The following is an 11,577-nucleotide window of genomic DNA, read 5'->3' as shown; positions in this document are numbered from 1 at the left end:
AAAAAGTTGCATATCTATCAACACAGTCATACACATGATGTATAATCCTGTAATATGATTCTGACCCGCGATGGCAAAAATATATTCTAATGTGTCCCTCCATGGAAAAGATTTGCCCAGGCCTGGTGTAGGGTGTACCCTTTTCATGCATACTAAATGTTTGCACATTTTGTAACTTGACTTGAAGATTTTACAAACAGTTCTTATAAGGAAATCAATCAATTGGAATAAATTCATTAGGCCCAATCTATGGATTTCACATGCAGCACGACACATTTCCTTCGCATGGAGTTGATCAGGCTGTTGATTGTGGCCTGTGGAATGTTCTCCCACTCCTCTTCAATGGCTGTGCGAAGTTATGGATATTGGCGGGAACTGGAACACGCTGTTGATCCAGAGCATCCCAAACTCATATGCTCATATGGTGACATGTCTGGAGAATATGCAAGCCATGTCACACCCTGATCTGTTTCACCCGTCTTTTTGCTTGTCTCCACCCCCCTCCAGGTGTCGCCCATCTTCCCTATTATCCCCTGTGTATTTATACCTGTGTTCTCTGTTTGTCTGTTGCCAGTTCGTCTTGTCTTACCAGCGTTCTTTCCCGCCTTCCTGTTTCTCTAGTTCTGTTTCCTAGTTTTTCCCAGTTCCGACCATTCTGCCTGCCCTGACCTCGAGCTTACTTGCCGTCCTGTACCTGCCTGACTCTGACCTGATAACGAATCCTTGCCTGCCCCATGTTTATAATAAATCATCTGAGAACTGTACTATCTGCCTCCCGTGTCTGCATCTGGATCATATCCTGAGTCGTGATAGGCCATGGAAGAACAGGGACATTGGAGATTCTTATGACATTGTCAGCAGTCAGATTTTAGTAGAATTTACAAAAAGACAAGGGTTGCACAGGCTAAGTATTTTAAAATGAGGTGATATTAGTGTAGGCAGGGCTCTATTTTGGTCGCATATGCGACTAGATATTTTGCTGTGCGACCTGACATTTTATTTTGGGAGCACCAGTGCGACCAGGTAAAAAATCACCCAGATAATAATGGTAGTAATGATAGGCTTCACTGCAGTTGTTTCCCAGTTCCCACAGAAAAGAGTGAGCGCAGATTCGTTCAATCCAATGCCCACATGTAAATAATATTAATGAATGCATCAATGATTTGTATCAATGATTTGTTTTTGCAACTTTCTAAAGACAGCATGGGAATACCTGTGGAAAGATCTCAATTGCATAGTCAATTGCATGTCCTTTCTCCTCAAAACCCATTGGACGACAAGGTCAGAGGAGAGGGGCTTCTGGCTTTCTTATCCAATAGGTTTTGAGTAGGAGACGAAGAAAGAGGGCACGAGGAACGTTTGTTTAGCAAACTGCTATTTATTGTGCGTGCTGTACAGAAACACCATCAGCCAAACACCAGTTTCTTGAGGTGTGCAATTGAAATAAATAGCAACTATACCATTAAAATATATATATTTTCTTCCCCAGACCTCAAGTGATCTCCATATGTGGTTTAAACATTTGTGTACTTGGATAATCATATTTTGTTATTTGATTAAAAAAGTGAATTTTTGAGAGTTGAAAACCTGAAAAAAACTAGCGACAAGCCGAAACCTGTTTTTGTGTTATGGCGAATAAATGTATTGGCTGGTAAGAATTCTGAGTGGCTGGTAGATTTTTTTCATATACCTGCCACAGTGGCCACAAGTTAGTTTTTAGGTCCTCTTCATAAACCATGTTGCGGGTTGTTCCAAAACTACTCACTCCTCACACCTTGGTCAGTCATGTTATCTCATTAGCTAGCACCCTAAATGAGGCAAAGCCCTCTGTTTTTGGTGCCCTACACCGAAAATAATCATGCTGATGTTAATAATGATAATCTTTACCAGTGCACTAGATCAATTACAAATAGTCAGTGAAAATATCTATGTTTGTGTGTGTGTTTTTGCATGCACTAAAAGAGTGCATCTGTGTGTGCGTACGTCTCTGCATATGCATGTCTCTTCGATGAAACTCTTGCGGCCTCTCCACTGCCCATTTTCCGCTCAGTGAGTTTAGTAAAATCCTTCATGTGGAGAAGCACTGTGATAAACTGGGGAGGGGGGAGGGGGCACGCTCTGCTCACTCCATCACTCCTTGAGGGGGGGACGTCAGGAGTAAAGATGGGGGCAGACACTGGGCCGGCCTACAGTCAATGCCCCATATCATCTGAAATCTTTCTCCATCTCTCTCTTTCCACTCCCCTCTCTCTCCATCCCTTCTATCTTTATCCCTCTCCTCCCCATTCTCCCTTCCCTTCATCTTCCCTCCCAGTCCAGTCTGTCTCCCCTCTTGTCTTTCCATCTCTATCTCACTCACATACACAAACACTGCTGCCAGATTAGAGCGGGTGAATCGATGCTGCCTCTCCCCTCACTAAATGCTCTACAAGCTCCATTGGCATTTCACTGCTCTCTCTACCTTCTGAACAACACTATCAACAAGGCAGGTCCTACAGGCCTTGGTTTTGTTGTACCTGGACTACTGTTCAGTCGTGTGGTCAGGTGCCACAAAGAGGGACTTGGGAAAATTGCAGTGGCTCAGAACAGGGCAGCATGGCTGGCCCTTAAAAGTACACGGAGAGCTAACATTAATGACATGCATGTCAGTCTCTCATGGCTCAAAGTGGAAGAGAGATTAACTTCCTTGTTTTTGTAAGAGGTGTTGACAAGCTGAATGTACCGAGCTGTCTGTTTAAAATACTAGCACACACCCATGCATACCTCACAAGACATGCCACCAGCGATCTCTTCACAGACCCCAAGTCCAGAACAGACTATGGGAGGTGCACAGTATTACATAGCACCATGACTACATGGAACTCTATTCCACATCAGGTAACTGATGCAAGCAGTAGAACCATATTTATAAAGCAGGTTATATTACACATTATGGAACAATGGGGATTGTGAAGTAAAACAAACAGGCACAGACACTTGCATACAAAACACATGATAACATACGCACTATGCACACACTTACACATGGTTTTTGCGTTGTAGATATGTGATAGTGGAGTATGGGCCTGAAAGCACACACTTAGTGTGTTGTGAATTCTGTAATGAATGTATTGTAATGTTTTTAAAATTGTATAACTGCCTTAATTTTGCCAGACCGCAAAAAGGCAGCAGCTAATGGGGATCCATAATAAATACAAATCACTCAATCATCCTCACTTTCTCTCTCCCACTCTGTCTTCCTAATGACCTCAGTCATTTGCTGCCATTCTCTCTCAATATTTTTCTCTCGCTCTCTCTCTCTCCATAGCTGTTTTGTTATTTAGATTGAATGATTTATGTATTGCTCACTTCATTGAGTGCGTCATATTTTGACCACATCTAATAGTGAAACTGTAAGAAAATATTATATTTTATAGTGACAGAAGTTTACATACACTTAGGTTGGTGTCATTAACTCGTTTTTCAACCACTCCACAAATTTCTTGTTAACAAACTATAGTTTTGGCAAGTCAGTTAGGACATCTACTTTGAGCATGACACAAGTCATTTTTCCAACAATTGTTTACAGTCAGATTATTTCATTTATAATTCACTGTATCACGATTGCAGTTGGTCAGAAGTTTACATACACTAAGTTGACTGTGCCTTTAAACAGCTTGGAATATTCCAGAAAATGATGTCATGCTTTAGAAGCTTCTGATAGGCTAATTGACATTATTTGAGTCAATTGGAGGTGTATCTGTGGATGCATTTCAAGGCCTACCTTCAAACTCAGTGCCTCTTTGCTTGACATTATGGGAAAATCAAAAGAAATCAGCCAAGACCTCAGAAAACAAATTGTAGACCTCCACAAGTCTGGTTCATCCTTGGGAGTAATTTCCAAATGCCTGAAGGTACCACGTTCATCTGTAAAAACAATAGTACGCAAGTTTAAACACCATGGGACCACGCAGCCGTCACGCGCCGACCACGCAACCGACGCGTTCTGTCTCCTAGAGATGAACTTACTTTGGTGCGAAAAGTGCAAATCAATCCCAGAACAACAGCAAAGGACCTTGTGAAGATGCTGGAGGAAACGGGTACAAAAGTATCTATATACACAGTAAAACGAGTCCTATAACGACATAACCTGAAAGGCCGCTAAGCAAGGAAGAAGCCACTGCTCCAAAACGCTTAAAAAAGCCAGACTATGGTTTGCAACTGCACATGGGGACAAAGATCGTACTTTTTGGAGAAATGTCCTCTGGTCTGATGAAACAAAAATAGAGCTGTTTGGCCATAATGACCATCGTTATGTTATGAGGAAAAAGGGGGAGGCTTGCAAGCCGAAGTACACCATCCCAACCATGAAGCACAGCGGTAGCAGCAGCATGTTTTGGGGGTGCTTTGCTGCAGGAGGGACTGGTGCACTTCACAAAATATATGGCATCATGAGGAAGGAAAATTATGTGTCAAGACATCAGTCAGGAAGTTAAAGCTTGGTCGCAAATGGGTCTTCCAAATGGACAATGACCCCAAGCATACTTCCACAGTTGTGGCAAAATGGCTTAAGGACAACAAAGTCAAGGTATTGGAGTGGCCATCACAAAGCCCTGACCTCAATCCCATAGAAAATTTGTGGGCAGAACTGAAAAAGTGTGTGCTAGCAAGGAGGCCTACAAACCTGACTCAGTTACACCAGCTCTGTCAGGAGGAATGGGCCAAAATTCACCCAACTTATTGTGGGAAGCTTGTGGAAGACTACCCAAAATGTTTGACCCAACAATTTAAAGGCAATTCTACCAAATACTAATTGAGTGTATGTAAACTTCTGACCCACTGGGAATGTGATCAAATAAATTCAATCTGAAATAAATCATTCTCTTTATTATCATTCTGACATTTCACATTCTTAAAATAAAGTGGTGATCCTAACTGACCTAAGACAGGGAATTTTTACTAGGATTAAATGTCAGGAATTGTGAAAAACTGAGTTTAAATGTATTTGGCTAAGGTGTATGTTAACTTCCGACTTCAACTGTATATTGTATGACCCTAGCAATCAGGGCTTTCAAGCTATTGAGTTTTTTACCATTTTTAAATAAGATTAACAGGTGAGAACTTCAAACATCTTTTCCCATTCGCTTTTCCTATTGTAAACAGACTAGATAGATCAACGGTATATGTGAAGGGTGCATACAAGGTCATGTGGAATAAGAAGGAAATGGATGTACCCTTTTCATGCATACTAAATATTTGCACTTTTTGTGACTTGACTTTCAAAGATTTTGCTGAGTTATAGTTCATATAAGGAAATCAGTCAATTGAAATAAATTCATTAGGCCCTAATCTATGGATTTCACCTGAGTGGGAATACAGATATGCAGATATGTTGTTCTCAGATACCTTATAAACAAAAGTCAGGGTTGTGGATCAGAAAACAGTCAGTATCTGGTGTGACCACCATTTGCCTCATGCTACGTGACACATCTCCATCACATAGAGTTGATCAGGCTGTTGATTGTGGCCTGTGGAATGTTGTCCCACTACTCTTCAATGTCTGTGCGAAGTTGCTGGATATTGGCGGGAACTAGAACACGCTGGCAATCCAGAGCATCCCAAACATGCTCAATGGGTGACATGTTTGGTGTGTATGCAGGCCATGGAAGAACTGAGACATTTTCAGCTTGGAGATTCTTATGACATAGCCAGCAGTCAGATGTTTGTAAAATTTCCAAAAAGACAAGGGTTGTAGCTTTAAAATGTCACTTTCTACGAAAATATTATATTGTATAGTGACATATATTGTAAATGATATAATATGTAAAATCTGTATCTGCATCTCTATTCAGTCTACAGTGACAGTACCAGTAGTATAGTGATGGTAGGCTACCATCATTTTCCGGCACTCACTCTCTCTGTTTAGATTTAATGATTTATGTATTGCTCACTTTATTGAGTGCATCATATTTAATAGTGAAACTGTAAGAAAATATTATATTGTATAGTGACATATTGTAAGTTCTATAATATATAAAATCTGTATATGCATCTCTAATCAGCCTACAGTGATAGTACAGGTACAAATAGTATATGGAAATTAGCCAGTAGTATAGGGATACTATAGTGACTATACTACGAGTATACAACACATTATGAATACCTGCTATTTCCATGACATAGACTGACCAGGTGAATCCAGGTGAAAGCTATGATCCCTTATTGATGTCACTTGTTAAATCCACTTCAATCAGTGTAGATGAAGGGGAGGAGACAGGTGAAACAATTATTTTTAAGCCTTGAGACAATTGAGACATGGATTGTGTATGTGTGCCATTCAGAGGGTGAATGGGCAAGACAAAATATTTAGTGCCTTTGAACAGGGTATGGTAGTAGATGCCAGGCGCATCGGTTTTTGTCAAGGACTACATCACGGCTGGATTTTTCAAGCTCAACAGTTTCCCATGTGTATTAAGAATAGTCCACCACTCAAAGGACATCCAGCGAACTTGACACAACTGTGGGAAGCATTGGAGTCAGCATCCCTGTGGAACATTTTCGACACCTTGCCCCGAAAGATTCAACTTTAATATTAGGAAGTTGTTTCTAAAGTTTTGTATACTCAGTTTATAGGTAAGTGATAATGCCAGAGAACAAGGGTGTTGTTTGTCAAGGGCCGGCAAATCGTGCCAATATATCCTCCAAACCCCAGCTACGAGGACTATCCTTCCACAAGCTGGTCATTTGTTCTATCAGTTCGGTTGCCAGAGACCCAGTCTCAGTCTTTTTGTTTCGTATCTATCAATTCTTATCCTTTGCATGCTAGCTAGTCAACTATGGCTAGCTTACAGTAACGTCAAAAAGTGGAGCCAGAATAACAGCAAAGTAGCTGCATTTGCATTTTTTTAAGGTATTTTCTAGTGACATTTATTTGGACACCTGTAACAATGAGCAAATGAGGCGCGATTTCGCCTGGCATAGAAAATGGGCTATCTTGTCAGGACACTGTTCAGAGGAGCAAGCCAACAACCCAGTTTAACACAATCACTTCAAACTAAACCTGGAAAGAAAGCAAACTAGCTGCAGTTTGTTTTGTTTTACATGATTCTATTGATAGTTCTTTGTATATGTCCAATAAAATTATGCTGATTCATGATTTTGACTGGCTGAGAAAAGCTGCCTGCCTGTCTGTCTCGTCCCGACAAGTTAATGCCAATGTTATAGCTGGAGATCAAATTTGAATATTGAAACAATGTTGCAAATGTTGGAGAGACAGACAGCAAGGTTTATACAAATCTCTGCTGTTGAAAACAAAAAGTTAGTCTAAAGTAACTGTCAGATAATGTGTAGATGCTTTTTATAGTGGAGATCAAGTTTATAAATTGGCTGGCCTGATGAGACAGTGGATTGCGCAGTCAGATGGAACAGAGTAAATAGGCATTTTAACGTCATAGATTTAGCCGGAGGTAACTTGTGGAATAGACACCAGCTGGAATGAGGTTTTAACCAGTCAGCATTCAGGATTAGACCCAACCGTTGTATAATGTACTATATGTAGTAGAGTGGCAGTACCAGTAATATAGTGGGAGTACCTGTAGTACAGTGATTTTGTAGACTGTACTACAATGGCAGTATCTGTAGTATAGTGACGGTTTTAACTCTAGTTATAAACTGGGTGGCTGGCTCGAGCCCTGAATGCTGATTGGCTGACAGCCGTGGTATATCGTATACCACGGGTATGACAAAACATTTATTTTTACTGCTCTAATTACGTTGGTAACCTGTTTTATAAAAGCAATAAGGCACATCAGGGGGTTTGTGGTATATGGCCAATATACCACGGCTAAGGGCTGTATCCAGGCACTCCGCGTTAAGTTGTGCGTAAGAACAGCCCTCAGCCGTGGCCATATACCACACGCCCTCGTACCTTTTTGCTTAATTGCAGTATCTGTAGTATAGTAGGAGTGTCTGTACTATAGTCCCATTCGATATTAAATACAGTAGAATGTCAGCTAGGTTATCCCATTGGCACAGCAAATACTGTACTTGACCTTTTTCAAATGCAATTTTGTTGTCTGCTTGTTTTACTCAATTACAAAACTACATTAAGAAAATTACGTCTAAAGATTACTTTTTAACATTGCTTGCTCCCGAGAGTCCTCACTACATAGACAAATGTAATATTGTAGGGCTTCCCTCATGCCCCTTTTCATGAGGGTGCTAGCAGCAACGTGAATGAGTGAGTGCTAGCAAGCTACCGACCGGAACGTTAAGCTAGCCAAGACCAACAACACAAACAAACTGACTAAACAGCTACAAGTAGTGAGTGAAGGTACAACAGACTATACTGAACAAGTAAAAACTCTTACCTGTGATTAAATGTTGTTCACACACATACGTGTAGCCTACTTGGACACCGGGTCCCCACATTTCCCACGGCGAATAGCCTGAATCCGCAGGGCTCTTCTCGCAGGCTCTATTTCCCTACATGGGAGCATTGCGAACCGTATATCGGTAGTTTTGACCTGGTTACTATACATTGAACCACACAGCAGCTTTTTGGCATGTTTTGTTATTTCTGTATAACATAAAATCTACTACAAAGTTGGCTCTTTTGCAATGGGGGTCAATAGCAAAGAATGTTTGTTTTCCCCAGTTTGTGGGCGTGGTTAAGGGGAATTCCTTATTATTATGTGAATATCGACTCAGAGTATTATCTGTAGTATAGTGGCAGTGACAGTAGTACTATGGTGAGTTCTACAGTAATAAATAAAAGCTGTAACTGTGCATCTCTAATCATCCCAGAGTGGCCGAAACAAGGCCGTGACTCATCACTGAAAGAAGAGAGAATTGGTGCCTCCTACATGTCTTTTTCCCCCGCTTTTACTCCTCTTGCTCTCCAGCCGAGTGATTACCCCTCGTTAAAATCAGAATAAAAAGTGTTAGCGCCGATTGTTAGTGCTCTCCTGCTTCTAACACGCTCAGTCATTTGCACTCAGCCTTTCACTAAATGAATGGCCTTTGAGGAATGTTATTCTAATTCCAATTAGCTCTCAAAGCTTGGAGGGGAGCCAAGGTAGGAAAACACACACACAGACGCCCGCGCACACACACACACACACACACACTCATACTGAATTGCACACGTACACACACACAGCCAAGGCATAGACTCAGAACAACAGCTAATGGCTCTGGCAAGTCTCTCAGGGAACTCAAGAGCAATTACGCTTTAAACTAAACATTGTAAATCCCTCTCCGATTGGTGAATTCACACACTGCTCAATAACCAGTGTTTATCTGCCACCAATTACCCCTCATGGTCACCAGAGACCTTCACTATACAAATGAGCTCCACACGCACACATACACGCACGCGCACACACACACAGAGGTAGTCTTAACAGCAGATTGCTGGATGTCTTCTATGTCCATGTTTGTATGACGAGAGGATTTAGTCACATGACCTGTGAGACAGGAGCAGTCAGGCGCCAAAACTAATTTCCACCTTCAGAGTCTCTTATCTCTTCGCAGACAGCTCACCTTCTGTGTGTGCATGTGAGTGACGGTGTGTATTAGTAAAAGTAAGTTGAGATTTGATGCGGGTGCTGTTTATGTATACACTACCGTTCAAAAGTTTGGGGTCACTTAGAAATGTCCTTCTTTTTGAAATTAAAGCAAAAAAAAATGTGTCCATTAAAATAACATCAAATTGATCAGAAATACAGTGTAGACATTGTTAATGTTGTAAATGACTATTGTAGCTGGAAACGGCAGATTTGTTTTTATGGAATATCGACATAGGCGGTCCATTATCTGCAGCCATCACTCCTGTGCTCCAATGGCACGTTGTTAGCTAATCCAAGTTTATCATTTTAAAAGGCTAATTGATCATTAGAAAACCCTTTTGCAATTATGTTAGCACAGCTGAAAACTATTGTTCTGATTAAAGAAGCAATAAAACTGTCCTTCTATAGACTAGTTGAGTATCTGGAGCATCAGCATTTGTGGGTTTGATTACAGGCTCAAAATGGCCAGAAACAAAGACCTTTCTTCTGAAACTCGTCAGTCTATTCTTGTTCTGAGAAATGAAGGCTATTCCGTGCGAGAAATTGCGAAGACACTGAAGATCTGGTACAACGCTGTGTACTACTCCCTTCACAGAACAGCGCAAACTGTCTCTAACCAGAATAGAAAGAGGAGTAGGAGGCCCCAGATGCACAACTGAGCAAGAGGACAAGTACATTAGTGTCTAGGTTGAGAAACAGACTCCTCACAAGTCCTCAACTGGCAGCTTTATTAAATAGTACCCGCATAACACCAGTCTCAACGTCAACAGCGAAGAGGCGACTCTGGGATGCTGGCCTTTTAGGCAGAGTTCCTCTGTCCAGTGTCTGTGTTTTTGCCCATCCTAATCTTTTCTTTTTATTGACCAATCTGAGATATGTCTTTTTCTTTGCCACTCTGCCTACAAGGCCAGCATCCCGGAGTCGCCTCTTCACAGTTGATGTTGAGACTGGTGTTTTGCGGGTACTATTTAATGAAGCTGCCAGTTGAGGACTTGTGAGGCGTCTGTTTCTCAAACAGCACAACAGTTTGTACCCTGTCTTTCCCTCTCTCTCACACTCTCTTTCACACACACAAGCCAAGGTCCCAGGATGTGCTGTCTCCCGCCACTTGGCTATGGTTGCCCGGGTGATGTATAATGGCTCCTACTGTCTGGGCATCTAGCTCAGCACCATCACCATAGCGACTCCAACTGCAATCTTCCCAGCCAATCAAACGGTTGTGCTGACCTGTGTAGAGCAGTGGGCCAGCTTGTGTCCTGGCCTTTAACGTACACTAATCAGAAACGTATTAGGATAATCCTACAGAGCTCAGCTATAGCACCACACACACCAGACGGCAATAAACAGCATTATTGATAATAAAAACAGACACGCATAAGCAGCTTTATGATGCATGACAACATTATACTGTCAACATCCTATAGCTGAGCTCTGATTTAGTCATATTTTTTTGCCAGCATATTATGTTACAACAATCTTTGTCTGTCATGGGAGGTAGATCATCTACCTACCTTGCCCTGCTGTGTGTGTGTGTTTATGCGTGGGTTTATCATGTGTGTGTGTGTGTGTGTCAGAGACAGAACGTTAAGGTGACAGAGATGGCTTCAGTGTTTTGATCCAGCGTGCCACAGAGCAGTAGGAGGGGATTGTGATGCTCTGGCATGTCTGTTAGCGAGGGTTTACCAAGCTCTCCATGTGAAAATGTGAGTTATGCTAATGGAAATTAAGTTAAAGGCGTTCTGTGGTGAAGTTGATCACTTTAGGGATTACAGTTAATGGAGCATGGAGGTCTAGTCCTGGAATAGTGTGCCATCAGTGGACTAAATTACTCCAGAGGACTTAAATCATTCAGTGTGGATGTTTGATCTGTGGCGAGAATAGGATGCCACTTCATTGATAGATAAATACTGCTCTCTGGTGGTTAAGATGGACAGTGTTTCATTCTCTTTTGAGCCAAACACAAATGCACACAAAGCAATCTTGTTTTTCCATTTCACTTCATTAACCTGAATGAATGAATATGCTGATT

This window comes from Salmo salar, chromosome ssa20 (assembly GCF_905237065.1).
Source record: "Salmo salar chromosome ssa20, Ssal_v3.1, whole genome shotgun sequence".
Lineage (NCBI taxonomy): Eukaryota > Metazoa > Chordata > Actinopteri > Salmoniformes > Salmonidae > Salmo > Salmo salar.
The sequence above is the reverse complement of the archived record's forward strand: the minus strand, read 5'-3'. Positions refer to the sequence as shown.